The sequence below is a fragment of the Diceros bicornis genome, chromosome 21 (assembly GCF_020826845.1).
Source record: "Diceros bicornis minor isolate mBicDic1 chromosome 21, mDicBic1.mat.cur, whole genome shotgun sequence".
In the NCBI taxonomy this organism is placed as follows: Eukaryota; Metazoa; Chordata; class Mammalia; order Perissodactyla; family Rhinocerotidae; genus Diceros; species Diceros bicornis.
In genome coordinates this window covers 56,378,516-56,384,654 of record NC_080760.1, presented here as the reverse complement: position 1 = coordinate 56,384,654, position 6,139 = coordinate 56,378,516, and positions in this window count along the sequence as shown.

Below are 6,139 nucleotides of genomic sequence, written 5' to 3'. Positions count from 1 at the left end.
AAGATAATGAAAACATGACATATGAGAATTTGTGGGATGCTGCTAAACAACGCTTAGAGGGAAATTTATAGTTCTAAAGGCTTATTTTAGGAAAGGTGAAAGGTTTAAGTTTCCACCTTAAAAAGCTAGAAAAAGAAGAGAAAATTAAAGCCAAAGTAGGTAGAAAGAATGAAATAATAAAGAGTAGGAATCATTGAAATGGAACGTGGACAAGCAGCAGAGAAAACCAATAAAATTAAAAGATGGTTCTTTGAATAAATGGAATAAAATCCAGCTAGACTGATTAAAACTAAAAGAAAGAAATTACCAGTATCAGGAATGAAAGACAGTACATTCCTACCAAATCCTTCAAACATTAAATATAATAAGGATTTATTAATAACAACCTCACATCAATAAATTTAATAACCTAGATGAAATGGCAAATTTATTGAACAAGTGGGAGTATTCCGCAAATATAATCCATAATAAATATAAACATTAATGGAAGGGCTGGCCCAGTGGCCTAGTGGTTAAGTTCAGCCTGCTCTGCTTCAGCAGCCTGGCTTTGGATCCTGGGCATGGACCTACACTACTTTTCAGTGGCCATGCTGTGGCGGTGACCCACATACAAAATAGAGGAAAAATGGCACAGATGTTAGCTCTGGGAAAATCTTACTCAGAAAAAAAAAAAAAAAATATATATATATATATATATCAATGGAAAAGCTATATGCCCAGAAGGACAAAGAGAAGAGTAGAAGGCACATGGATGGAAATGGAGGGAGGACTATAACTAGTTGGACAGGCTGAAGGAAATGAGAGCTGGACCCACTCAGGGAGGGTCCAAGGCCAGGAGTGGGGCTGTGAGCTGAGCCCAGGAGGCCAGGAAAGTTGACACACTTGATCCGGAACAGACAACTGGGCATTCCCCCAGCCACGGGCAGTGGGAACTGCAGGTGGACAGCAGGAGTAAACTCAATCAAGAAGAGCCAGTTCCCAGGAGAGCGGGGAGCAGTCTGATGCAGCTGCTGAGGGCAGTGGGCACCAGCTGGTCCCTAGATCACCAAGGATGTGTCACAACTGCAGGCCAGCCCCTCTTTTCCCCACTTTCCCCCACGAACCTCAAGCCAGAGGCGGTCTTGACCTGCCATCTGCCACTGAGAATGTGGCCAAAAGCAGCATTATACTAACATCAGTGAATTTCAGCAAAAAAGAATTCCAAGGAGTGAACTTCATTACACTTAGTAATTAAATCAATTTTCAGTTGACAGTTGATTCATCCATTAGTTGTTTTTAAATCTGCTATTATGTGTTTTCTTTTGGGGCCATTATTTCTACCAAGTCCATCTTTCCCTTGTCCAATATCCTTGTGGATATAAATTTTGTTAAGAAGATTTTATTTTCTTATTGTTAGTCAACAATACATTTTGTGGCGTGCAGTTGTAACCTTCAGCTTTGTTTTGAGTGCATTCCCGACTTGGGGTCTTTATTATGCATTAGATGAAAAGTGGGCTGTGGATAATGGGAAAATCATGGGCAGTTTTGGGAGGCCTCATCCAGAAGACCCCGAGTCAGGGAGGAGCAGGCGCCTGGCAGGTGAAACCTCCCAGGTGGAGACAGTGTGGCCGGAACCTCCTGCTTCATCCATGGCAGGCTCCTTGTGACCCAGGAGACCAATCTCACACCGTCCACACCTCCCAGACTGAAGGCTGTCACAGTCCATGTGCGTGGGCCCCGCCCCTCCCCGTGTGTCACAATCCATGTGCGTGGGCCCCACCCCACCTTGCCCTTCAGTGTTGAAGTCTGAGTAGCTATCACAGCCGTGTCCCCATCTGTGTCACAGTGGTCGCCCACTGCCCACCCTGTCTCATGCACGGCCTCCCCCACCCTGCTGGAGTGGACCTGGTGTGCTCGTCCAGCACCTGGGTCTCTGAGGTCATCCTCTCCTCTCTCCTGCTCCCCACATGGGCTATGGACTCAGGTACCCCAGGTCACTCCAGGCACCTACCAGGCCACTCCCAGGAGGGCACATTCGGGTTGTAGATGTGGTTGTCTCTGAGACTGTGCGTTCAGACTCAGAAACAAGGGTCCCCAGGAGGCGGGTCCCCTGGCTGGGCACCCCCTCATGGCTGTCTCTCAGGGGCATCTCTGAGCCAGCCTGTGGAGGTGGGTGCAGCCATCGCCATTGGGGCCTGCGTGGGGCTCTGGACTCTGGGCATCCTTCTGTTTGTCATCCTCTTCCTCACAAACAGAGGTAGGTGAGCACCCCAGGGAGGGGGCATGCAGGTCGAGCTGGACCATACCCCAAGCTGCCCGGGCCTGACCCCTCAGCAGGGGGAGAACTAGGGAGCCAAGCCCCCAGGCCCTGGGCTCCAGTGAGTCCCTCTGAAGCTCGTTAGCCTGCCCTGAAGCTGGGACCCCACTGACCCAGAGCAGGCCAGAGACCTGGGTCACCAGGGCAGCATCACCACGGAGCCCCACCCCTCCATACACGCACCCCAGGGCTCCCGCTGGCTCTGGCCTGTCTTTGCTCCTGGGAAGTGGGTGGCAGTGCAGCTGTGGCCCTCACTGCACCGTGTGTCTGGGGAGGGCAGAGCGCTTCCTCCAGGGGCAGCCATGGCTGTGGGAGCTGACGCACATCGTGGCCTGGATCTGGGCGTTCCACCTGGGGCTGACCGTGAGCCTGGTGTGGGTCTGGCATCGGTTCCAAGGTACCCGGGTGTGGAGGGGAAGCCACTTGAGGAAGGGTCGTTGCCTGAACACCCGGCCCAGAGCCAGCTCAGGTGGTGTGGGGGCGAGGGGGCTGCAGCACACAAGGTGGAATATGGGGAGGGGGTTGGACTCGGGTCCTGCCCAGGGCCCAGAGAACAGCCAGGCCTGGGGTCTCCAGGGCTTGACCCCAGCCAGATGACACACTGGATAGACAGGCTCTCCTGGACCTCACTCACGTTCCTGCCTGTCGTCCCCTTTGCCATGGTGATCGCCATCAGCGCTGTGCTTCTGATCAAGGGACAAGGTACTGGGGTGGGGCTGGGGCATCCCTACCACCAGGCCCCCCAGGTCCCTTCATCTAACCACTGCTCAGCATCTTGCCACCCCTGTGGGTCTCAGGCTCCCGCCCAGGGCTGAGCTCCAAGGACAGGGTCTCTGGCATCACCTGAGCCCACCCCCAACTCCTCAGGTCCAGTTGGCCTTGGCAGGTGGAAGGGTCGTGGGCACTGGCCACGTGCTAGCCTCAGGCTGCCGTGGAGTGGGATTAAATAAAGGTGCCTGGCTCTGTCTCTTGCCCTAGGGCACAGGGCAGGGATGGGGAGAGGACTTGGCAAGAGGCAGTGGACACAGTGGGAAGAGCTCACCAAGGTCCAAATCACAGCCCCAGTGCTGTCAGGGGTCCTTGACAAGTCACTCCGTGCCTCAGTTTCTCCATCTGTGAAGTGAGAGCAGAGGCTGCTGGAAGTGCTCACCCCAGGGTTAGGCACACAGCCTCAACCCACTGGCTACTCCTGAGGAGGGGAGTTCACCCCAAGTCTCAGGAGCTGAGTAGGGAGGGTGTCCAGGGCAGAAGGAACAGCAAGACAGGGGCAGGCGGATGGGCCCTCTGGAAGCTTGGGGGGGCGCTGCTGAGTGGCCTGAGGAGTGGTGTGAGCAGCATCCCAGAACAGGCCAGACAGAACATTCTGCTGCAGCCTTCAGGGTCCACGCAGGCCCCCAGCAGAGAGCACTAGTTGGGGGGCTGGGGGGACTAGCCGTGATACGGGGGTGGGGGAGGGGCAGCCTTGGCAGAAGCTGAGCAGATTGCCTGCGCCCCTTCTTCCCAGTAACTTTCCAGCTCAGTGTCCCGGCCAAAAGGTGAGTGACCTCCCAGACCCTCCCCAGTCGGACTCTGAGGGAGATGTAGTCTTGGCGCCTTGTGGGACTAAGACTGTCCCCCCCATTCACGGAGGGAGGGGTGAAGGACCCCAAGGGCGGGGAGAAATGTGGCAGGTAGCGCCTGGCCTTGAATCTGGGCCTGCGGAGATGAGTTCTGTCTCTCGTGGGCGGCAGTGGTACCTGGCGGACAACAGAGACACCCCTTCCCCAACAACCGAGAGAAAGGCCCCCGGGGGTACGGGGGGGGGGGGGTTGCATCTCAGCCCGCCTCCAGGCCCGGCGGCCTCCTCTTCCCCGGGAGAAAGGCTGCTCCTGGAATCACCCCCGCTCCCGAGGCCTGCGGCGCGGGCAGCCCGAAGCGGCAGAGGAGACAAGGTCCCCACTCCTGCCCTAATCGCCGCGGGTCAGAGGCGAAGCCCAGCGCCCGCCGCCAGGACTCCGGTGGGGCGGGCTGGGGGAGACTTCCGGCTGGGCAGCGGGGGAGGGGAGTGGGTGGGGCGGGCCGGGGAGCGGAGCCGGGGCTGGGCGGGGCTCGAAGGTGGGCGGGGGGGATCCGGGCCGGGGGCGGGGCTTACCACGGGCTCCCCGAACTATTCCACCGAGACTGCAGAATTGGGAAGCAGCAAGTCTCGAGGGAGCTGAAGACAGAGGAGAACGAAAGGCTTGGCAGACGCCTCCTGGAAGGAGGCGTTTATGAGCTTTAAAGCGACACAACTCACCGAGCACTCCGGGAGGCTGGGACGACTTAAAAACCTCCGCCCATCGAGTGCCTCACCTCGCAACAGAAATTAAAAGGCCGAGGTCGACCCAGACACTCCCGCGACAGATGCGTGCGGCTCAGGAGCCTGGGAAGGGCGGGGGCGGCCTGGAGCCGCGGGCTGGCCCGGGAGGGCACCGGGTCCGAGGCTGCGGAGGACCAGACCGGGCGTGTGAGCAGACTCCGCCTCTCGCAGTCTCGGTTTCGTAATCTGTCAAATGGGGACAGTGGCCCCAGGCGGGCCCCGAGAGTGGCGAAGTGGAGAGCGCTGGGGGCAGAGGGACCCTGGTATGTAGATGCCAGGCCCTGGAGAGAGACTAGAAGAAAACATCCCAATGGGCTTGGCGGAGCCCCCAGTGCAGGGTCTCCTGATTTTTTCCCCTGGTTCTACTTGGTCTTTTCCCAATTTTCTGTAAGAAGTCAAGCACCAATTTCATATTAGAAGCCAATATCATTTAAGGCTAACATTCAGATGCTGTTTTAAGAGTTTATGAATCAACGTTTCTTTAAAATTTTAATGTTAAAACAGAGATTCTGCATCGTCTCGAAGATTTTGACATTTTATTTTTACTTATAAAATACATTTTTTACAAAGAAGAAACTGCCTCAATTGTGTCCCTAATTTTAAGAGGCTCTGCCATACCTTTCATGCAGGTGTAGCTAACTAGATAGAGCCAGTCCAACGATATCAGTGAATTACTGTGGCTCTGAAATCAACCTCCTAAAATGGTGTTCAACACAAGCCTTCCTACCAACATGGTTTCTTTCCTAAACCGTGCTCCTCACACAGTTACAAGTCAACAATCCTTGAATCTGTCCATATCAGAGCAAATGTGGACAGACCTGGACCAATGATGACAGGACCAAAATAGGTGTACCTGTAAGTTCACGTCAAAGGCTGTCTGGCCGCGCCTCCTCCCGAGGCATCTAACAGACCGGGAGGCTGGGCCCGCTGGCCGCTCACATATCTAGCCAAGACTGAATTAAATGAGGGGTTTATGATGATGTTTCCACAATGTCAACAGCAAAAAGAGCAACAGCCAAATCCCTGACGGAGCTCCTGCCACTCCAGCCACGCCGCCCACCGGGAAGGGACGTCGACCAAGTGCCGTTCGGTGGGATGAGCTGAACAGGTGCCACACGTGTGGCCTTAGGAATCCTAGAGAGAAACACACTGGACGACGGACGGCATCCGAATGGACTTGATCTTCCCAGTAACCCTAACTCCCGTGGAGGCCTCCAGAAGGAGCGAAAGGAATCATGAAGTGCTTCGAGGAAAACTAGGGTCTCCGGAGAGATGAAATGCTGTGGGGAAGCTCTGTCTGGACAAGATAGAGGGAGATTTCACACGTGTGTGTTGGGGAGGTGGAGCTTGCTCAAGGCTGGAGGCCAGGACTGGGCGAAGCCTCTTCTCCTATGGGGCGACGGGGTTAAGAGGCCATCGGTGGACAGACGGCGAAGGGCCCCAGCCTGGCACGTGGAGACTGAGGGCTACTGCGGCTGCTGCTGAGTCTGTTAGGTTCAGAGGCA